Genomic DNA, 24,770 nt, shown 5'->3' with positions numbered 1-24,770 from the left:
CTCTTTAGCGTTAGCTAAGATTTTTGACAATCGTCCAGGTGTGACGTCGTCATCCTTTTTACCAACCACAGTCAGTGCCTGAATGGAGTGCCAGTCTAAACTTATCTTTCTGATCCATTCACGTCCCAATAACGGTGGTCCACCATCTTGCAGTATGTACAGATACAATTTCTGTATTTCCTTGCCATTGTATTCGACAGGCACCCTTATTTTCCCTCTGGGGTATACTTTCTGCCCCGTATATGTCTTCAAGACAATGGATGTGCCTTTCAAGGGTATGTGTGAGAATAGCCGCTCGTAGTCTCGTCGATTCATGACGGTCAGGGCTGATCCTGTATCCAATTCCATTTTGACTTGGGACCCTGCTATCGTGAGGGTGACCCAAATGGTTCGGTGATCCTCTTTTGCGATTACGTTGTGTAGTTTGAGACAGCTTAGCCTCTTGTTCCCGGATTCACTATCGCTCTTCTGGTCTTCGGAACTACTGTCCGTCATCTTTTGTACTTTCCTGTACTTTTCCTTAGTAGTCTTTTTGTTGTCGTTAGTCTTCTTCCCGGACCTGCAAACTCGTGCAATGTGTCCCATCTTTCCGCATTGCCTGCATGTTTTGTCCTTGAACCAGCAGTCCTTCTGGTCATGGGTTGTTCTGCCACAGCAATAACATTTTTCAAATCCCCGTGTCATTTTATGGGTGCCGTATTCTTGTGGCTTTTGCTGTATTTCCACAGCTCCCCTTGCTGCTGCTTCGTACGATACTGCCACGCTGAAAGCCTTATCTAGCGTCAGCTCTTTCTCTGAGAGTAACCTCTTCTGGGTTCCTTCACTCAGAAGTCCACAGACAAATTTGTCCTGTAGGGTATGTGCCAGTCCTGCTCCGAACTGGCAGTGCTTTGATAGCTTGCGTAGTTCCGTAAGGTAATCAGCATTGCTCTCATCTTTATGCTGATTTCTCTTGTGGAATTTAAATCTTTCTGCTATCAGCAGCAGTGTAGGATTTAAGTGTTCCTGTAGGATATCAACAATTTTGTTAAAACTCTTCTCCATCGGTTTGACTGGAGTGATCAGGTTCCGCAATTGGCCGTACGTTCTTGCGCCCATTAAGTTTAGTAGTACTGATGCCTTTTTCTCATCGGCTACTTCATTTGCCTTGCAATATACTTCGACTCTTTCCACATACGTGGTCCAGTCTTCTATTTCATTATCGAAGGCAGTGATATTGCCAGTCTTCGGCATCTTGGAGATCTAAGATGGCGCCTCCCGCGCTTTGCCTTCTTCCCCGATTGAACAAAATGGCGCCTCCCACGCTTTGCCTTCTTCCCCGATTGAACAAAATGGCGCCTCCCGCGCTTTTCCTTCTTCCCCGCTGGATTAAGATGGCGCCTCCCGCGCTTTCTGTCTTTTCTGCTGCTGCCAACGCTGTTGCTGGTGTTTTTATGCCTTGATGGCGACGCCCTATGGTCTTCGCGCGCTTCCCCCCACGCTGCTGCCAACGCCGCTCTCCGCGGTCCCCGTGGCAAACTGCAGCTCCTCGCGGCTTTCTGCGCTTCTAATTTCTTTCTCTTTTATTTTAATTACTGTCCCCGTCGTCAGAGCAGACCCTATGGGACACTTTCCTCCCTCTTCTCGGCTCTGTACACTCCCCGGCTTTGTAGCACCGGCCGCGCCCTGTGTGCTCCACCCTCTCTCTCTCTCTCCTCTTCCCGACAACGCTGCTCGGCCCCGTTGAAAAGCCACCCGATCGAGCTCTAGCCCGCCGCAGCCCAGGAAGGATCAGTGTACTACCTGCCACCAGCCCGATTAGCTGGAACACCATAGACTGGAGAACCAAGCCCAGCTCTCGACAGCCTCTCCTGCAAATCTTCGAATTCGATGAATCAGAGGGCGGTAGCCCACGGTCGACGCCCGTTTCTTCTGTTTGTTTTTTCTTTTTGGATTTCTTCCTTCTGGCTTCGACCTCTAATAACTTTGCTTCAGGGATGGTTCCCCGTGAGGTGGTGCAGAACTGTAGGTAAGTTCGGATCTGTTCATCGCCAATGTAATGTCCGTGTGTAATTGAGACACGGACTGCAGAAGTTGGTTATAACAGGTGTTTACTGAATGGAGACAAAACTGGAACTACTATACAAAGTTACTACACAGGCTTATATACAGGGGTGGTCACTACTGGTACTGCAGTATACAGGGGCTGCAGAATATAGTTCCTTCTTCAAGGTACATACACTACACTTCTCCCCTGAGAAAGACTGCCTCACGCTAATACCAGTGGTCCTCCAGTACTTTACCCAAGTGGTCATTCCTCATGCGAGCTGCTGAATAGTGAATGTCAGCACCGTGAAGGCGAGATCAGCAAAATAGACTGGGAAACAAACCTGGGATCTTTGTGTACGGAAATGTTTGTGGCAGTTCTTTTTAGATTTACACTAGCTTGTCCACATCTTTTGTTTAACTGAGTACAAGGAAAACTGAAGGAATGACACAATAAATAGAGATGACGAATGTCTTTCGGCTCAATTATCTTATTCTTTCAGAAAGATCATTACCAGCTTGTGAAACAAATTACGCTTTGGCCCAAGGTTAAGTTTGGTATTGGCTCTGTTAACTTTATCATGATACAGGAAACTTTTTTTTATCCGGCACAGACGGGACCGACGTGGTGCCGGTTCATCAAAAATTCCGGATAACCAAAAGCTATAGTAAAAGATACGGAGCTGAGAGCTCTGTATAAAGCAACAAACCCTGCAGCTTCAGAACAATGGCCACAACTTGCAAGCGTCTCTGTAGCTTAGTAACAGCTACAGCCATACCCTTGCACAGCAACAAATGGAGGAAGGCAAGTAATAAAAGTTACCTGAACCTACTCCTGAATTTTGCTTGTTAACCGAGATTTCCGGTTATTTAGGTGCCGGTAAATCGAAAGTTTCCTGTAGTTGGTATAAAAAAATTTCATTCATACAAGGATCTTATGCCCTCACTCCAATGATTTTATTGACAGAATTGGGGTGTGCAGGGTGGAAAATGAGATAAGGATGTGCTCCGCTGTGTCTCTACCCATTTTTCCCCTCATTGGATTTCCCCATGGCAACCTTGTTATATTTTGGCAGGCGTTTTGAAATTATATTCAAATAACAGATATACCCATAGCAATGCTAGACACAAGGAACACCTGTTCTTCCATGGTATGGAGTTTTGCTAGGGACAACATAGGGCCATTTAAAGCTTAAATGGCCCAAATGCTCATTTTTAAAAAGAAGTGTTAAAAGTGTGTAAAGATAGGCCTAAGTACTTTTCATCCTTATTTTTAAGATTCTTTTAAAGACCTCTTTGGTCACCAGAGTGGCCACTGACACTGTAATGCTGTAGCAGGCCTTTCAGGCCTATTGTGGACATCCTCCATGGCCCTCTAGGCAAAATGTCCAGAGGAGGTTAGTGAGCCTGCCACGAGCATGAGGCAATAAGTTCATCCAGGGTCAGGAATGAATCTCTGTGGTGGGTGGAAGCCCAGTCGCATTAAAGATGTCCTCCAAATCCGCAAAAGCAAAATATTTATGCCATCATGTCCCAGCTTAATTCACTACAAAGTTCTGATGTTTTGACTTTTTGAATATAACAATAATTTATTTAAATAACAGTTTGGCTCTGCCTGCTGTTTGTGTGTGTATTTCTTAGCCTGAGGATTTCAAATAACGGCCCGAATTTTGCAGTCAGCGGCGAACAAACAGCGCTCCCCATTCATTACACTTACTGCTGTCTACAAAATTTTCGTGGGCTTTTATGTGGCACCTTTAGGATATCGGGAGGTCAAATCAGCACAGTACCCTCTTCAGGGAGTCTGGGACCTGTGTGAACAGGGCAAGCAATGGCATGTCTCTTCAACCAATCAGATTGAAGAATCCTTACTGGGGCATGCAGAGTCTAATCCAGGAGGAAGTGTAAGTTAGAATATTTAATTCAATGTAAAATCATGTACAGAAAGCAAAATAAAGAGAGGGAAAGAAAGATGGGATTAAGAGAGAGATATAAAAGAGACAGAAAAAAAGTTTAAACTTTTTAAAAATTTTAATTGTTTTTTTAAATCTCCAACAATAACTCAAATATGAAGGATTGAGACTCCACACTTGTAAAAGAAAATTTTCAGTGCCGGAGAGATTGCTTGGTAGTAAATAAGACTTATCACGCCATTAAAAATTCACTTACACTTGAATGGACAAGCACTAACCTTTTCTGGTGTGTTTAGTGGGTATCTAGTGGGTAAGTATCATAACTTCATGCCCTTCCATGTATATAAATTCCGCATCTCTCGGCGAGGTACTATTGGAGCGAAGCTTGTGGAGGAGCAGGGCAAATCGGACAGCAACTTCCTGATTTCTGTATTTAAGTGAGCATGTGTGGACGCCAGATGTTATTGTCCGATTTACTACTTAACAACAACAACAACTTGTATTTATATAGCGCCTTTAACATAGTAAAACATCCCAAGGCACTTCACAGGAGTATTAAAAGGTAAAAAATTTGACACCGAGCCACATAAGGAGAAATTAGGGCAGGCTTGGTCAAAGAGTTAGGTTTTAAGGAGCACCTTAAAGGAGGAAAGAGAGGTAGCGAGGCAGAGAGGTTCAGGCAGGGGATTCCAGAGCTTAGGGCCCAGGCAACAGAAGGCACGGCCACCAATGGTTGAGCGATTATAATCAGGGATGCTCAAGAGGGCAGAATTAGAGGAGCGCAGATATCTTAGGGGGTTGTGGGGCTGGAGGAGATTACAGAGATAGGGAGGGGCTAGGCCATGGAGGGATGTGAAAACAAGGATGAGAATTTTGAAATCGAGGTGTTGCTTAACCGGGAGCCAATGTAGGTCAGTGAGCACAGGGCTGATGGGTGAACGGGACTTGGTGTGAGTTAGGACACGGGCAGCCAAGTTTTGGATCACCTCAAGTTTACGTAGGATAGAATGTGGGAGGCCAGACAGGAGTGTGTTGGAATAATGGCGAGTGCTGACAGCCTCACTGTTATTTCTACCGCAAAATCAGGACCAATGAGTTTGACCTGAAATCTACAAAGAGAAGTTAATTAACCAGAATGTTTGAAGAGAAAAATATAGGTCAGAATATTTTCATTAGTTGCTGAGGAAAGGATTACTAAAACAAGCACATAAGTTAATTAGTCATAGTTTTAGCACATGATGTGAATGATTTAATATTTTTTAGTATATATGTTATTATTAAAGTTTAACGACTGTAAATATGTGTTATGTTTATGTCATTGCTCTTTCATTGTTTAACAAACTTGATTAGTTGTATAATCCTGTGGAGGTATGGCGTAGAACCAGTAAATTAAATCATCTAAAAAACAAAGGGCTAAAACATAGAAACATAGAAGATAGGAGCAGGAATAGGCCATTTGGCCCCTCGAGCCTGCTCCGCCATTTAATGAGATCATGGCTGATCATCCAAATTCAGTACCCTGTCCCTGCTTTCTCCCCATATCCCTTGATCCCTTTAGCCTTAAGAAATATATCTAACTCCTTCTTGAATATATTTAATGAATTGACCTCAACTGCCTTTTGTGGTAGAGAATTCCACAGGTTCACCACTCTCTGGGTGAAGAAATTCCTCCTCATCTCTGTCCTAAATGGCTTACCCCTTATCTTTAGACTGTGACCCCTGGTTCTGGGCTCCCCCGCCATCGGGAACATCCTTCCTGCATCTAGTCTGTCTAGTCCTGTTAGAATTTTATAAGTTTCAATGAGATCCCCGCTCATTCTTCTAAACTCCAGCGAATATAAGCCCAATCGACCCAATAAAATTCGGAGGCTTTATGCCACACGTTACCGGCGAAAAATTGTGTAAATAGGGCAGCCGCCGCTCTTTCGCTGGCTGGTGGTGGGTCCCGCGGGATCCTTCATTTACCCAGGTCTGTCAGCGCTGCCGGTAAGATCTATCACCCTGCAAATTAAAATGAGGGAGAGGTGACATCAGTCGGCGTGCAATGCTGACTTAATGTCACCACGGCGAACTTGGACCTTTGCGCTGTGTTCAGTGCTGGGTCCTAAGCTCACCATGTAAACCGAGCATGCTGCCAACTGACAGAGGCACTGTCAGCACCTCTTAAAGGGATGCACACATCTTTCAGGTAAGTTTGCATTTAAGCTTTTCGACTGTTTTAAAATTTTTTTATTGAAGTAGTAGCTCGCTGCAAGTTTTTTAAGTATGTAGGGAGTGCTGCTGGGTGCTTGCAAGGCCTTGGATAGTAAAGGAAGGCCTCTGAGAAGACAGAAAATGCTGCAAATACTCAGCAGGTCAGGCAACATTGGTCGAGAGAGAAACAGAGTTCACGTCTCAGGTCAAGATGCTGCCTAACCTGCTGAGTATTTCCAGCAATTATGCTGCCATTTCAGATTTACAACATCCACTCGGAGAAGCAAGAGGAAGACGCAGAAGAGGAAGAAACAGAAGAGGAAGAAGCCGAAGAGGAGAAAACAGAAGAGCAGGAAACAGAAGAGCAGGAAGCAGAAGAGGAGAAAGTAGAAGAGAAGGAAACAGAAGAGGAGGAAGTAGAAGAGAAGGAAACAGAAGAGGAGGAAACAGAAGAGGAGGAAACAGAAGAGCAGGAAGCAGAAGAGGAGAAAGTAGAAGAGAAGGAAACAGAAGAGAAGGAAACAGAAGAGGAGGAAGCAACTCAGACAGACTCTTTCTGGCAGGGATATCCGGAATGGAATCATCCGCCTGCGGTACCAGTGACCACAACCCCAATTCCCCTTTCAACATTTGCCCCACACCTCACCTTCCCTCTGCTATTGACCATCACAGTATCCTCTTGGCCACCGTGCTGAAATAAAAGCCACCACAAAGCAAGCTTTCCAATCCAACTTTATATATCTATCCATCCAATATGACATCAAGAAATCAACTGATCATCATTATGCATTCTCTTAGTGACTGTCTTGCATGTGCCTTTGCCTATCCTACTGATGTCACACAATGCTACCCCAGTGGCTGCAGCATGGCTGGTAAGGCTGCTGACTTTCCATGGGGGACACTGCAAATGGCCCTGCTGGTTAACCTTGAGGAGCTGGCGGCTGGTGGCTGGGAGTGTCAAATCGAGTGACAGTATTTCTTCTTCTTCACTCTCCTCTCCCTCTTCTTGGCCAACAACTGGCTGGGCAGGCTGCACTTCTTGGGTGTCTGAAATGAAGCAGGCACAAGGGTGGGGTTGTGGTGAGGGGAGGGTGGGAAAGCAAGAGGTGCATGCCAGAAGGAGGATAATGTATGAGGATACCAGCATCTTGTATCCTTTCTGCCCCACCTCTGGCCAAGAGTTCAGCCATGCCCCTGCCAAGAATGGCTTGCACCATCTCCTCCAAGGGGTTGAGGTGAGGCAAGGAATGGGAGATGTGCTTCGTGATTGGTGCAGATTGTTGGTAGGTAGGTGATTACAGAGGGGGGGGAGTTGTGCATTGAGAAGTGTGTGAGGCTGGTGGTGCAGTTGGTAGGAGACGGCTTTTGAAGATGCAATCACTGACCTTGACAAGTGGTCTGAGGTCATGAAGCTTCTTTGGGCACTGGAGCCAGGTGGTGGGGGCGACACTGTTGGCAGTGATGGCCTCGTTGATGAAGTCCCACATGGTACTTTCTGGAGGGCCTCCTGGTCCCTGTGGGTAGAGGACCTCTCTTGCAGTGTTGACCCCCTCCACAAAGCTGAAGTACTGCGTGGGAGACCCTTTGTGCCCCTTCCCTGGCTTGCTGAGTCTTTTGTGTTAGTGCTGATGCACTTTTCCCATTTTTTGAGGTTCGGAAGGGAATTCAGCTTTAAAAGCTGAAGACTCCCATTTGGGACATCTTTTTAATGTTAATTTTTTTTTAAGGCAGTAAGGGCTGAAAACTGCATTTTTTTACTTCATTTTTATTTTTATTAGTTCAGAAGGCTTTTAATGCATTGCCCTTTTAATTTCCCACAATGCCTAGCGAACTGTATTGCCTCGATTCCAGAGAGCGTTGGAAGCTGGAATGACGTTCCTGGATGGGAACTTGGCCTCTGATGCCTGCACTAATGCAGGAGGGCATTACACGGTTTATTAATGCTGGGCTAAAAATCTTTAGCCCCCAGTGCAAATTTTTCTCTGGTAGCGCTTCGTCCATTTTCAGCAGTCGCTAACCCGAGCCCGCGGTGACACCGGCAACTCTCGTGGTGGCCACGAATTTTTAGCTCACAGTTTGTTATCTCAGGTGCACGACAATATTCAACCTATATATCATGGCTGATTCCCCAGGAGAAGGGCAAAGGAATATTCCCCCTACTATCTGGTAATGTTGTATCAAACAGCTCCAACAACACTCAAGAAGCGCGACAACATCCAGGACAAAGCAGCCCGCTTGATTGGCACTCCATCCACCACCTTAAACATTCACTCCCTCCACCACCAGCGTACTGTGGCTGCAGTGTGTACCATCTACAAGATGCACTGCAGCAACTCACCAAAGCTTCTTTGACAGAACCTCTCAAACCCATGACCTCTACCACCTAGAAGGATACAGGTGCACCATCCACCACCACCGCCTCCACCATCCTGACTTGGAAATATATCGCCGTTCCTTCATCGTCACTGGGTCAAATTCCTGGTACTCCCCACCTAACAGCGCTATGGGAGTACCTTCACCACACGGACTGCAGCGGTTCAAGAAGGCGGCTCACCACCACTTTCTCAAGGGCAATTAGGGATGGGCAATAGATGCTGGCCTTGCCAGCGACGCCCACATTCCTTGAATGAATAAAAAAAGGCTCCTCCCATCTTTCTTCATCTAACCTCAACAACATACCCTTCTATTCCCTTCTCTCTCATGTGTTTCTATAGCTTCTCCTTAAATGCTAGTCACCTCACCTACTCCTTGTGTTAGCAAGTTCCACATTCTAACCAATGTCTGGATAAAGAAATTTCTCCTGAATTCCCTATTGGATTTATTAGTGACTATGTTATATTTATGGCCTGTAGTTCTGGTCTCTCCTGTAAGTGGAAACATCTTCTCTATGTCTACCCTAGCAAACCCTTTCATAATCTTAAAAATCTCTATCAGGTCACTCCTCAATCTTCTAGCCCCAGCATGTTCAATATTTCCTGATAGGTATAACCTCTCAGTTCTGGTATTATCCTAGTAAATCTTTTTTGCACCTTGTCCAGAGCCTCTATATCCTTTTTATAATATGCAGACCAGAACTATTCACAGTACTCCAAGTGTGGTCTAACCAAGGTTCTACACAAGTTTAACATAACTTCTCCACTTTTCATTTCTATCCCTCTAGAAACGAACCACAGTGCTTTATTCACTTTTTTTTATGGCCTTATTAACCTGCGTCACTAGTTTTAGTGATTTGTACATCTGTTCCCCAGATACCGCTGTTCCTCTACCCCATTTAGACAATTATTTTCAACGGTGTATGTGGCCTCCTTATCCTACTAAAATGTACTACCTCACACTTATCTATATTGCAGTTAATTTGCCAATTACACGCCCATTTTTTAAACTGAGTTCAAATTCTCAAAGTGCCATGAACTCACGTTCTCTGAATTATTAGTACAAGCATCTGGATTACTATTTCAGTAACATAACAACAAGAACAACTTGCAGTTATAAAGCACCTTTAACATAGTAAAATGTCCCACAGCTCTACTACTCGGTGCTCGTCGTGGCTCAGTGGTAGCACTCTCGCCTCTGAGTCAGAAAATTGTGGGTTCAGGTTCCACTCCAGAGACTTGTGCACAAAATCTGAGCTGACACTCCGGTGCAGTACTGAGGAAGTGCTGCACTGTCAGAGGTGCTGTCTTTCAGATGAGACGTTCAACTGAAACCCCATCTGCCCTCTCAGGTGGACATTTTCGAAGAAGTGCAGCGAGTTCTTCCTGGTGTCCTGGCCAATATTTATGCCTCAAGCAACATTACCAAAAGACAGAATATCTGGTCGCTATCATTCCTGTTTGTGGGACCCTGCTGTACGCAAATTGGCTGCCGTGTTTCCTACATTACAACAGTGATGACTGTTCAAAAGTCTTTCATTGATTGTGCAGCCTTTTGGAACACCCTGAGGTTGTGAAATGCATTATATAAACGAGTCGTTCTTTCTTTACTACCACCACTTTACCATACCCTGTTAACAACACTAGACACAATGGATGCTTCTGTACCCTGGATGTGGCAGGACATTGTGACTCCGTCTGTGAAGAATTCCTCTGTTCATTTTGCTAGCAAAACATATTGCTGGGTGTCAATTCTTGTCTGATTACACCTCTGTGAAGTGCCTTGAGTTGTTAACGGCGCTGTATAAATGCGAGTTGTTATTGTAATTTTATTGTAAAGCGTCTCTTGAAGCGGAAACATCTTCTCTACGCCTACCCTAACAAATCTTTTCATAATCTTAAAGACCTCTATCAGATCACCCTTCACTCTTCTCTTTTCTAGAGAAAAGAGCCCCAGCCTGTTCAATCTTTCCTGATATACCTATCAGTTTTGGTAAAAGAAAAAGACTTGCATTTATATAGCGCCTTTCACGACCACCGGACATCTCAAAGCGCTTTACAGTCAATGAAGTACTTTTGAAGTGGAGTCACTGTTGTAATGTGGGAAATGCGGCAGCCAATTTGCGCACAGCAAGGTCCCACAAACAGCAATGTGATAATGACCAGATAATCTGTTTTTGTTATGTTGATTGAGGGATAAATATTGGCCAGGACGCTGGGATAGCTCCCTTGCTCCTCTTCGAAATAGTGCCATGGGATCTTTTACGTCTACCTGAGAGAGCTGACGGGGCCTCGGTTTAACGTCTCATCCGAAAGACGGCACCTCCGACAGTGCAGCTCTCCCTCAGCACTGCACTGGAGTGTCAGCCTAGCTTTACGTACTCAAGTCCCTGGAGTGGGATTTAAACCCACAACCTTCTGACTCAAAGGCAAGTGTGCTGCCAACTGAGCAAATATTTTTTGCACCTTCTCAAGTGCCTCTACATCCTTTTTACAATATGCAGACCAGAACTGTTCACAGTACTCCAAGTGTGGTCTAACCAAGGTAACATAACTACACTGCTTTTCAATTCTATCCCTCTGGAACTGAGTGCTTTGTTTGCTTTTTTAATGGCCTTATGTCGATACTTTTAGTGACTTGTGTATCTGTACCCCCCAAGATCTCTCTGCTCCTCTACCCCATTTAGACTCTTATTTTCCAAGGTGTATGTGGCCTCTTTATTCTTGCTACCAACTGTACCACCTCACACTTATCTATATTGAAGTTCATTTGCCAATTACACGCCCATTCTGCAAGTTTATTAATGTCTCCTTGTATTTTATCGCAGTCCTGTATTAATTATACCCCTCAATTTGGTGTTGTCTGCAAATTTTAAAATTGTACTTCCGATTCCTGAGTTCAAATCATTTATTTAAATGGTGAACAACAGTGGTTCCAGTACCAATGGTGGAACACCACATCCCACCTTTAGCCATCTGAATAACTACCTTTAACCCCTGCTCTCTGGTTTCGTCTTTGTAGCCAGCTTGCTATCCATTCTGCGACTTAGCCCCTGACTCTCCATGTTTTGACCTTAGTCATAAGTCTACTATGCGGAGGTGCACAGGAAGGAGGTGCACAGGAGAGTGTTGCACAGGAGGGAGTTGCACAGGAGGGAGTTGCACAGGAGAGTGTTGCACAGGAGGGGTTTGCACAGGAGGGTGTTGCACAGGAGGGAGTTGCACAGGAGAGTGTTGCATAGGTAAGTGTTGCACAGGAGGGAGTTGCACACGAGGGAGGTGCACAGGAGGGTGTTGCACAGGAGAGCGTTGCACAGGAGGGTGTTGCACAGGAGGGAGTTGCACAGAGAGTGTTGCACAGGAGAGTGTTGCACAGGAGGGTGTTGCACAGGAGAGTGTTGCGCAGGAGGGAGTTGCACAGGAGGGAGTTGCAGAGGAGGGATTTGCACAGGAGAGTGTTGCACAGGAGGGAGTTGCACAGGAGAGTGTTGCACAGGAGGGGTATGCACAGGAGGGTGTTGCACAGGAGGGAGTTGCACAGGAGAGTGTTGCATAGGTAAGTGTTGCACAGGAGGGAGTTGCACATGAGGGAGGTGCACAGGAGGGTGTTGCACAGGAGAGCGTTGCACAGGAGGGTGTTGCACAGAAGGGAGTTGCACAGGAGAGTGTTGCACCGGAGAGTGTTGCACAGGATGGTGTTGCACAGGAGAGTGTTGCACAGGAGGGAGTTGCACAAGAGGGAGTTGCAGAGGAGGGATTTGCACAGGAGAGTGTTGCACAGGAGGGAGTTGCACAGGAGGGATTTGCACAGGAGGGATTTGCACAGGAGAGTGTTGCACAGGAGGGAGTTGCACGGGAGAGTGCTCCACAGCAGGGAGTTGCACAGGAGAGTGTTGCACAGGAGAGTGTTGCACAGGAAGGAGTTGCACAGGAGAGTGTTGCACAGGAGGGATTTGCACAGGAGGGAGTTGCACAGGAGGGAGTTGCAGAGGAGGGATTTGCACAGGAGGGATTTGCACAGGAGGGAGTTGCACAGGAGGGAGTTGCACAGGAGAGTGTTGCACAGGAGGGTGTTGCACAGCAGGGAGTTGCACAGGAGGGAGTTGCACAGGAGAGTGTTGCACAGCAGGGAGTTGCACAGGAGGGAGTTGCACAGGAGAGTGTTGCATGCACAGGAGAGTGTTGCACAGGAGAGTGTTGCATGGGAGGGTGTTGCACAGGAGAGTGTTGCACAGGAGGGAGTTGCACAGGAGAGTGTTGCACAGGAGGGATTTGCACAGGAGAGTGTTGCACAGGAGGGAGTTGCACAGGAGAGTGTTGCATATGAGGGATTTGCACAGGAGGGAGTTGCACAGGAGGGAATTGCACAGGAGAGTGTTGCACAGAGGGGGAGTTGCACAGGAGGGAGTTGCACAGGAGGGAATTGCACAGGCAAGTGTTTCACAGGAGGGAGTTGCACAGGAGGGAGTTGCACAGGAGGGATTTGCACAGGAGAGTGTTGCACAGGAGGGAGTTGCACAGGAGAGTGTTACACAGGAGGGAGTTGCACAGGAGAGTGCTGCACAGGAGGGAGTTTCACAGGAGAGTTTTGCACAGGAGAGTGTTGCATAGGAGGGAGTTGCACAGGAGGGATTTTTCACAGGAGAGTGTTGCACAGGAGGGAGTTGCAGAGGAGGGATTTGCACAGGAGAGTGTTGCACAGGAGGGAGTTGCACAGGAGAGTGTTGCACAGGAGGGAGTTGCACAGGAGGGAATTGCACAGGCAAGTGTTTCACAGGAGGGAGTTGCACAGGAGGGATTTGCACAGGAGAGTGTTGCACAGGAGAGTGTTGCACAGGAGGGAGTTGCACAGGAGAGTGTTACACAGGAGGGAGTTGCACAGGAGAGTGCTGCACAGGAGGGAGTTTCACAGGAGAGTGTTGCACAGGCGTGTTTCACAGGAGAGTTTTGCACAGGAGAGTGTTGCATAGGAGGGAGTTGCACAGGAGGGATTTTTCACAGGAGAGTTTTGCACAGGAGGGAGTTGCAGAGGAGGGATTTGCACAGGAGAGTGTTGCACAGGAGGGAGTTGCACAGGAGAGTGTTGCACAGGAAGGAGTTGCACAGGAGGGAGTTGCACAGGAGAGTGCAGCACAGGAGGGAGCTTCACAGGAGAGTGTTGCACAGGCGTGTTTCACAGGAGAGTTTTGCACAGGAGAGTGTTGCACAGGAGATGGTTGCATAGGAGGGAGTTGCACAGGAGGTATTTTTCACAGGAGATTGTTGCACAGGAGGGAGTTGCACAGGAGAGAGTTGCACAGGAGGAATTTGCACAGGAAGGTGTTGCACAGGAGGGAGTTGCACAGGAGAGTGTTGCACAGGAGGGAGTTTCACAGGAGAGTGTTGCACAGGAGGGAGTTGCACAGGAGGAATCGCACATGTTTACAGACTTGGCCCAGATTCCTTGACCTCTCGGAGGAGCAGTGCTTCCGCAGGCTGAGGTTGTCACGTCAGTTGGTGGAAGACAGTGCCGCACTCCCTCCTACAGGAAGACCTGCTCCCTGCTGACCCTGGGAGCCACATATTACCAGTGGCTGTGAAAGCCACAATCACCCTCAAATTTTTCTCCTCCGGATCCTTCCAGGGTGCTACAGGCGATTTCCCAATTGACTGACACAAATGCATAAGGCAGGTGACGGATAGATTGATTGTCAAGGCTGCAAGTTATGTAATCTTCCCCTGTGATGACAATAGCCAGAATAAGCGGGCCACTCGGATTTGCCTCTCTTGCTGCAATTCCCCAGATACAGGATGCCATCGACTGCACACACATGGCAATCCAAGCACCATCACAGCAACTAAGAGTTTTATAAACCACAAGGGATATTCCTCCATCAATGAGCAGCTGGTGTGCAACCACAAGAAGTTTCCCATGATGCCTTCACATTGAGGCAGTCCAACATCCCAGACTTTTTCATTCCAGGAAGCAAATTTAAGGGCTGGCTCATAGGGGACAAGGGATACTCACTTTAAACTCGCCTCATGAAACCTGCGAGGAGTCCAATCAATGAAGCACAAAAGCCTTACAATGCGAGCCACATGACCACCAGGTGTGTTATCGAGCAAGCCATTGGAATGTTGAAGATGCGCTTTAGGTACCTAGATAGGTCTGGAGGTGCCCTTCAATACTCACCAGTCAGGGTGTCTGGAATGAGAGTGGTGCGCTGCACCCTGCACAACATTGTGCAGCAGAGAGGACTGCAGGCGAAGGAGGACAAAGGGGCTCATCACTCATCTTCGGATGAGGAGAACATGGAGGGGGGTGTGAAGATGGGGCAACCATCACCAGACCTGCCACTTACATTGCTGCACAGGATGCCAGGGGTAACCTAATATTGTGATGGTTCACCTAGTGTGAAACAAAACAAATGGAACCCTGCGGTCCGCTCCCACCACCACGACCACCTCCCGCCTCCCACCTCCCACCTCCCGCCTCACGCCTCCCGCCTCTCTTCGCACTAAACAGTTCTTCAACCACTCATCCACCCATTGTGCATCCGCCCAATGGGGCCTGTCATGTGATAACATTCATCATGAGATAAGTCAAAGGGCGAGGTAGCACTCGGGACGCAATAATGGGCAAGACATGGAAGTGGTGTGAATCAATAAATTTTACATGGCATTATAATTGAAGGAAACTTAACAACATAACATTTTGTCAAATGCCCATGTGCATACCCTTGGTGAATTACAATTTCTTTAACTTACGCTTCCTACTGCTTCTATGTGGTGCATCCTGTGTGGCTTCAGCAGAGGTAGAGGCAGGCTGCTCCGATCCCGGCCCTGACTGCTGAAATGCTTTTGGCCGACACCCTTAGTGTTTTGGAGTCCCTGAGGGCCCCGCCAAAGACTGCTCCACCTACACCTGTGCAGGGACAAACGGCCATTGGAGACAAGGCAGCATGTTGGGTACTGGCTGAGAGGTTGGGGGGTGGCAACAGGTGAGAAATGGAAGTGCTTTTAGTGGAGTTCCCACTTCCATGTCCCCTTTCGCCATCATCCCTCTCCTGGGCCAGCGCTACATCACTTTGCTGCAGAATAGATTGGTGAAGATCAGTGGCATGTTGTTATGCCACGGATAGGGTATTTTTCTGTTTAAGACGGCAGACAAGTTGGCAACCAAAGTCGGCACGGCCGTGGTCAAAGTCTGTATGGATTCATTTGAGCGCCTTGCTTGAAGCTCCATGGAGGCGGACTCTCTCTCTCCACAGCAGATATTCTTGCAATTCCCTGCCCCACCAATCCACTATCAATCGAGTTGGACTCCTCCAGCCTCTCTGCTATTGTGGGGCACATCTGTGTCCATTGAGCAGAGCTTAGATAGGATTGCGCACCCCCACCCTGACGCAGACTCTCCACAGCTGTCCCTGCCACCAGTATCCGCTCCTACTCACTTGTGAGATGTGAATCACCAGGAGAAAACCCAAACAACTGTCTAAGTGGACCCACTGAAGGCCAAGAGGAGTGCCGGGGTCACGGAGCGCAGCCGGAATTCCGCGGTGGGGGGGCTGCTCAGAAGGCCAGGGACGGCAAAGTGGGCACGTGCTGGCAGGCGGCCAGCAACAAAAATGGCTGCCTGGCATCTTCCCTTTAATTAGTGCCGCCCTGGCCGCAGGTAGGCCCCCCTGACCCCGTCAGACATAGCGTCCGGCGGTAAGTCAGGGGGCGCTACTGAAGATTGCAGCCAGGGCGCGAGCGGGGCACTACGCACGGTGATAACGGATACCGCCACTGCTAACCTCCCGCTGAATTTTGCGGGAGGCGTTGGCGGTGCCGCGCCCAGGTGCTAGTTGCTTTGCGCCCCAATAGCGCCCTAACAGGAGGCACAAATCAACCGAATTTTTCCCTGATTAAATCTGGACACTGCACTTGCTTTATGTCCGCCATCAATCCTGAACACCTCCAATTTCCATTTGAGCACTTTCTCTTTAAATGCAGCTGAGATTGCGTCATGCGGATGCGCAACACAGCCATTATACAGCTTGGGGGACGTGAAACCCAGAAGTCCAAATTAATTGGAACAGTTGAGTTGCGATCGCAGATCCTGACCTGCTCAGTTGACTTCCGGGTTTCCCCCATGCAATTTTACCCACCACCTCCCTGCTCTGAAGCTGCCTTCATATTAATACCGGGGCCTAAGAGTCTGAATGTGGTCGAGGATCAAAGGGGTCAATGGATACAGATATACAAATCACTAAAAGTGATGGCGCAGTTTAATAAGTCCATAAAAAAAACTAAACACTGTGGTTCATTTCTAGAGATATAGAATTGAAAAGCAGAGCAGTTATGTTAAACTTGTATAGAACCTTGGTTAGACCACACTTGGAGTATCATAATCATAATCATAATCATAATCATAATCAACTTTATTGTCATTGTTAGTGCACAAGTGCAGTACAACGAAATGTAGGCTTGCAGCTCCCGAGAGTGTACATTTAGATTAAGACATTTAAACATTCAACATTCATTTGGCTTGTAATACATTAACATAAACATAACCATAATAAAGTGCATTGGCAGATGTGCAGGCTTTAGAGTTTATCTGTGGAGTTCAGTAGGATGACAGCCCTGGGAAAGAAGCTGTTCCTAAATCTGGTCGTTCGGGTGCGAATGCATCTGTAGCGTCTCCCAGATGGCAGGAGGGCGAACAGACTGTGGCTGGGGTGGGTAGGGTCTTTGATGATGGTCCGTGACCTCCGTAAACAGCGTTTCTGGTATATGTGCTCTATGGTCGGTAGCCGGGTGCCGGTAATGCGTTGGGCAGTTTTGACTACCCGCTGCAGGGCTTTCCGGTCATAGTAGCTACAGCTGCCATACCATACTGTGATACAGTTCGTCAGGATGCTCTCTATTGTGCAGCGGTAAAAGTTAGAGAGGATCAGGGGTGACAGGTTACATCCCTTCAGCCTCCTTAGGAAATATAGGCGCTGCTGGGCCTTCTTCACCAGAGAGGAGGTATTGAGGGACCAGGAGAGGTCTTCCGTGATGTGGACTCCGAGGAACTTAAAGCTGTCCACCCTGTGCATAGTTTTGCTCTACATATTTCAAAAAGGATACAGAGGCACTGGAGAAGGTGCAAAAAGTTTTTTATAAGGCCAGAACTGAGAATTATATAGAGTTTACAGCATAGAAACAGACCATTTGGCCCAACTTGTCTATGCTGGCATTTATGCTCCACACGAGCCTCCTCCCAGCCCTCTAAGGTTATAACTATCAGGAAAGAATCAACAGGCTAGGGCTCTTTTTTTAGAAAAGAGAAGGCTAAGGAGTGACCCAATTGAGGTCTTCAAAATTATGAAGGGGTTTGATAGAGTAGACATAGGGAAGATGTTTCCACTTGTGGGGGCGTCAAAAACTAGAGGACACAACTATAAGGTAATCACTAATAGATCCAATAAGGAATTCAGGAAAAACTTCATTATCCAAAGAGTGGTAAGAATGTGGAACGTGCTATCACAAGGAATAGTTGAGGCAAATAGCATAGATGCATTTAAGGGCAAGCTAGATAAGCACATGAGGAAGAAAGGAATAGAAGGCTCTGCTGATAGGGTAGATGAAGAGGGGTGGGAGGAGGCTCATGTGGAGCATAAATGCCAGGATAGACAAGTTGGGCTAAATGGCCTGTTTCTGTGCTGTAAACTCTATGACCGTAATTTTGCAAATGGATGTGGCTTGGGAGTGGGTCAGCTGGTTTCCGGGTTCCAGTCCCGCCCCCAACTGCAGCTGGCCAACGGATGTGACCTTACGTCGATTGGTCTTGTTAAGCCCACCCTGTGGGCTTGCCAGTCAATTAAGAAGAAGCCGGTCAGATTACGTCATTTGATGACGCGTCATCTGCTGGTTTTCTTAAAGGGACCACGCACAATTTTTCTTTGACACCTCATTTCTCAGTGATTGACAGCATTGAAGTGCTGCAAACACTGACAATGACTGTTCACAGGTGAGCACTTGAACCCAGGCTCTCCAGTCACTCCCTCCTTAGGCTAGAACAGATGACAGCTGTAGGTGAGGTTACAGAAGTGATCTGTCACGGGCGAGAGAGGTTCTCCCAATGAGGTGGGACTAGATAGCCAATTCAAAACTTGTCACCTACAGAAAAGAGTAAATACATTAAAAATGATTTCCCCAACATTTTCTTACCTCTGAAACTCACCAGTGCACCATTGGATCCTTCACACCACTTCTGCAGCTGTCATCAATGCAGATACATTACAGCAGACTCACAACACACCACACTTACCTAACGTGGTGTCCGGACATCAGGGAACCCGAGGCAGAAGCGGCAAAATTGAAAAGGAGCCTGTTAACAAGTATCAAGTACCTGTTAACAGCCAGGTAAGTGGCTATAATCCTCTTCCCGCCGCTAGGTGTCGGGTCCACGCGCAAATTGGGGACCCGACACTTGGGAAGATTGATTGGAGGTGGGACCGCTGTCAAATTTGCAAAGATTGACAGCGGGTTTCCTGCCCGCTGTCAATCTTTGCGAATTTGACAGTGGTCCCGCCTCCAATCCCGCACTCTGAGGACCGGCAAAATTCCGGCCTATGTAAGTCTATGAATCATTCTTGTGGCCCTCCTCTGAACCTTTCCAAACGCTTCGATATCACCACCATGTGAAGGGACTAAAGCTGGACAGAGTATTCTGGATGGAGAGCAGGGGCAGATCTTGCATGTCTCATTGTGAGAGCCAACATTCTCAGCAATCACTCTGATGAATCAAAGTTCCGCTTGCAACTGCTGGCCAAAAATCTAGAGGCGACACTAAGTTGTGCTGAGTCTGATAAATTCATGCCAGAATTCCAAACAAAGAGAAAAGTACTGTAGGGTTTTGCACTGAATGGTGATAGATGTTTGCTATTAAATGTACACAAGAACTTCATTGGCAAGTATTGTCTGTGCAGCGATTTGCACTAGTCAACGATTCTATTGAACAAAACTGGTGTAGCCAACATTGCACAGAGGCTATAACAGTGGTGGCAATCCTGGTGGAACCGTACCTTAGCATAGATTAAGAGATATAATTATTCCATGAAGCAATCAACGAGTGATTCAATGTAGGTCAAATTCTGACTTTTGATATTTTACAACTCAATGTAGTGCAGTATCAGAAACCATAGAACAAACATCTCTCTCAATGATTTGCTAATCTGCCTGAAAGCTCCAATGAGTGCAGCAGCGGTCACTGAGGTGATGAGATATTCCAGTCCTTGCAACCTGTAAATGTTATAACAGACTTCTACTTTTATTCCATGTCAGATGAAGGGGTTGTCTTATGAAGAAAGGTTGAGTAGGTTGGGCCTATACTCATTGGAGTTTAGAAGAATGAGAGGGAATCTTATTGAAACATATAAGATTCTGAAGGGGCTTGACAGGGTAGATGCAGAGAGGATGTTTCCCCTCAGGGGGCATCTAGAACTAGGGGGAATAATTTCAGAATAAGGGGACACCCTTTTAAATCGGAAATGAGGAGGAATTTCTTCTCTCAGAGGGTCGTGAGTCTTTGGAATTCTCTTCCCGAGAGAGCTGTGGAGGCGGAGTCATTGAATATATTTAAGGTGGAGATAGACAGATCTTTGAAAGGTAAGGGAGTGAAGGGTTATGGGGAGCGGGCAGGGAAGTGGAGTTTTGGCTAAGATCAGATCAGCCATGATCTTATTGAATGGCGGCATATGCTCGAGGGGCCAAATGACCTACTCCTGCTCCTACGTCTTATGTTCTTATGTTCTTATAGGACATCCACCTGGATCGAGCAACATCAAATTGATTGGGGTGGTGGGTGGGTGGATTGACACTCACCCTGCCCCCACCCGCCCACTCTCATTTACAATTCCCTCCCTCCCATAAAATAAATGCACCAGGTTATATGAAGGGTGGGAGGTTTATAAATAGCACACCTGAGATCAAGCGGCCACAGGTCTATGGAACAGCAACACTAGCCTGCATGCTCATTTACCTTGTGAGGCAGGGAGATGAACTGTGCTGAAAGCGGGGCTGTGATACACTGCTCACCTCTTTGCTGTGAAACCTTGTTTGTTTTCCTCCTGCTCGTATGAGAGTGAGGTGATTAATCCAATTCTATTTCTCTTGTTCCTCTGACTAAAGGCGTGCGCAGATACCAGCATCTCCAGGAGATTGGCCGCCATCCAGTAAGTCGCGCCACTTGTTTGCCAGTGCGTTTACATGCTGACTGCCCCTGATATAACGTCGACACAAGCCCTGCATCATTGGGGTGTATGCCGGCATTATTTCCTCACTCTCCCCCACCCTTTCACAAAGCACACTGACACGCTGCGTTGTAATTCGACGGGTCAGCAGCCATTTGCCCTTTCACCATTGTTCACCATTAAGCCCAGACGGTCAGCAGTGTTTTCAAGCATGGAGCCATCGCAGCTGATTCTGCTCCTGTCCTCAGCTGATCTCCTCACGCAGGCACACAGAAACACACATCCATGAACGCATGCACACATACGCAAACACACTTGCACACACAAATGAACTTTACAGTAGAAGTCAGCATACAGGAGTCGAGCCCCTGGTTGATTTCCTCCTCTCCTCTCTCCAAAGACTATGAGTAGTGGGGACACGTGTTAGTCAGCACAGACCAGGGATTGAACCTGTAATTTACCCACTCCATACAGGTCAGTGGCAAACTGCATGCTGCAATTACACCCCGAGCCTGGGAAAAGACTCCTGAAACAATGCTCATCAGACCTTGTTAGAAATTCTCTTCTTGCCGTGGCTTCCTTGGTTCATGTGTTTACCATTTATAACTATGGAATTGCAGCCTGGTGCGGTACTAACCCATAAAGGCCAGAATGTCCCAGGTTTGATTCCTGACCTGTGCTGAGTCACCTGATCCCAGCCAGGGCAGCAGATAACATGCTGCATTTTTTCCGAATGTCCCTGGATTGGGGAGGGGGGGCGGGGAATCAGACGCCCACTGGGAGTGCGTGTGTGAACATTAGGTGGAGGACAGCTCATTCAAAGGGCCGGCAGCACAGACTTGATGGGCCCAATGGCCTCCTTCTGTGCTGTAAGATTCTACAGGGGAAAAGTTCAGTTGGTTTGTGCATCCCGTTAGTGCCTTAAGAGGGCGCTAATGGGGTGCAAAGCAACTAGCGCCCGTGCGCGGCGATGTTTGCGCCGCTCATGAAATTAACTGGACATTTTGCGGTGGCGCTAAACACTATTGCCACGATCTCCTGCGCCCGTAGATCGTGACGTCAGTCAAGTGTGCAACGCCCCGGTCGTGCCCCGGACCCGATATTGAGTGGCGTCCCCTGCCTTACAGCCTGCCGCTAGCAACGACAGGTTGAGGGGAGCGGGGGAGCGTTTTGCAGTCGGGAAGGGACTGGGGGAGCGCTATTTAAAGGCGACCGCTTCCTGCCTTTTTTTGTTGGTGACATTTTTGCACCACGCATTCTGAGAGAGTGAGAGAGAGACTTCTGGAGAGATTCAATGCTGTGTGAAGGAATTTTGGGTACTGAGCAGTACTTTGCAGGTTCATTTTGATTTGCCCTTCCTTGTATCGATTTAGAAGAGACTGTGGGGGCTGCACTCTGAGCTCTTTCCCTGGGTCTCTCCATTGTTCTTTCCAGCAGATTTGATGTACAGGTCTCTCCAGGCTGAGATTCAAGGCTGCAATGAGCAGGATGTGGATGGAGAGCAAGATCAACCCTCCCCTTTAAGAACTGGCCAACGCCATTGTGTCTGTGTTCCATTGCTGACTGACATCACATGAGCTTCGCCAGCGCTCTGAGGTAGCGCCTCGCTCCTCAGCCTTTGCACCTTAAGACAGGTGTGAAGCACCTGATTTAGCGCTCCAATCGCCTCCAGGGGCGATAAAATCCAAGTTTGCAGTCGGAGGCGATAATTAGCGCCAGGCGCTAAACTTTGTGCCCAGCCGATAATTGCGCCCCAAATGGGGCGATACTGAATTTCTCCGTGTTTAACTTGTAGGCTGGTATCCTGTAGTGGTCAAAAGTCACACAACGGAAGTAGTGATCTTATCACATTCAAGCTATTGTCCAAAGCTATTATTCAAATCTTATTATGTTGATAATGAATGGAGCTTTCATAAAAATGTTTTGATTCACTACTAGTGAAAATGGAGTAGTAGAAATCTAGGAAAACTGAGGATTTTATTGCATAAGTGAATAATAGAAAACATGGAATGTGTCATGCACAGCACAAAGGGCTCTAGGTTTTTTAAAGTTTATTTTTATGAGTTTTATAAGTCAGTTCTTCACTAATTTTTCTTCTCTTTTTATTCCTTATTCTTCATCTGTCTGACCAAATGTCAGGAGTTCAGAGGCCAGGTGCACACTCTGCTCCCAGGCAGCCACCAAGGTTCCCCGTTATCAGCACCAGAGACCATCCAGCATGACTCTGCCCTCTGATTTTTCTGTCTCCTCTGCTGGGAGATGCCACAGCCTCTGCTCAGTGTGGCTAATACTGGGAACTGAGCCTTCAATTGGCATCCAGCCCTGCTCAGTGCCACTACAATGCGTGATCTAGCATGGTTCATGGATAAATCCATGAAACTGGCTGCAGGCTGAAAATAACAAATGAGGTCTGGGATGCAGTAGCACAGGAAGAGAGTACAAAACAAACAAGGTATTGTTACAGGTGACGTAAGCAAACTACTAGGCACTTGGTCTAAGCATTAATCAAAGCTTTAATCAACTGTTTTACAACATGGAGGTCTGGTTGTGTCCTTCACTAGTTCCCGTTAAGAATGTCCTGCGCAAGCTGGGCCCATGCCCAAGTATTTATACTCTCCCTGGACAGCGCCAGGCTGCTCAGTATTATTTCATAAGTCTTTCTTTCATGAATGACTGATTCATGTCAACAGGTGTCAGCTTTGGCTCAGCGGTAGCCCTCTGATATGGTACTTGAACCCATAACCTTCAGTCTGAATTAGAAGGTTATGGGTTCAAGTACCACACCAGAGACTTGAGCACAGAAACTAGGCTGACACTTCAGTGCAGTACTGAGGAAGTGCTGCATTGCTGGAGGTGCCGTCTTTCGGCTAAGACTGAGACTGAGACCCCGTCTGCCCACTCAGGTGGACATATAAGATCCCATGGCATTTTGTCCTGGCCTCATCCAACATCACTAAAAACAGATTATCCGGCCATCTATTTCATTGCTGTTAGTAGGATTTTGCTGTTTGTAGGATTTTGCTGTGCGCGTTTACATAGGAACATAGGAACAGGAGTAGGCCATTTAGCCCCCGCGAGCCAGTTCCACAATTCAGTGAGATCATGGCTGATCTGTGACCTAACTTCATATACCCGCCTTTGCCCCATATCCCTTAATACCTTTGGTTAATAAAAATTTATCAATCTCAGATTTAAAATTAGCAATTGACCAGGCATCAACTGCCATTTTTGGAAGAGAGTTCCAAACTTTTACCACCTTTTGCATCTTGAAGTGTTTCCTAACTTCTCTTCTGAAAGGCCTAGCTCTAATTTTTAGGCTACGTCCCCTAGTCCTGGACTCCCCAACCAGCGGAAATAGTTTCTCGCTATCTATCCTCTCCATCAGTTGCTCTTAATATCTTGAAAACTTTGATCAAATCACCCCTTAGCCATCTAAATTCCAGTGAATACAATCCTAGTTTGTGTAATCTCTCCTCGTAATTTAACCCTTGGAGTCCAGGTATCATTCTGGTAAACCTACACTGCACTCCCTCCAAGGCCAATATATCCTTCCTAAGGTGTGGTGCCAGAACTGAATAGATGTGGTCAAACCAAGGCTTTAGTATAACTTCTAGCCACTTGTATTCTATGTAGGGGGTGGTGTCGTGGTGGTGCCCAGTCAGCTTCGCCTCTGACTGTCCCTTGAGTGGTTCGAATCGCTCCCACACTCCTGGGTTCTAGACACCAGACTTAGGTACAGGCGGCGATACAGAAAATCGAGTAGACAAGTGGTTTGGTGTAAGAAAACCAAGATTTTATTAAAACAGAACAGAACACAATCTTATGAGAATTACTGGTATAAAATACAGGCATAAACAATTACACTTATATGGGAATGGGGAACACAGGGCACATTGAAGGAAAACAACTACATTAACAATCCCCCTTATCCTTATCCCACCCCCTATACCTAACTAGATTAAGTTATGAGGGGCCAGGAATTCATGCTCACCAATCCAAAACCAGTTACTTTAACGGTTGTGAGTTTTGGTCTTCTGTCCTTTGGGGTATCCCGTCACCACGTG

This window comes from Somniosus microcephalus, chromosome 7 (assembly GCF_052327205.1).
Source record: "Somniosus microcephalus isolate GS21.2 chromosome 7, FLI_Smic_1.0, whole genome shotgun sequence".
Classification (NCBI taxonomy): Eukaryota; Metazoa; Chordata; class Chondrichthyes; order Squaliformes; family Somniosidae; genus Somniosus; species Somniosus microcephalus.
Note: the sequence above shows the minus strand (reverse complement) of the source record.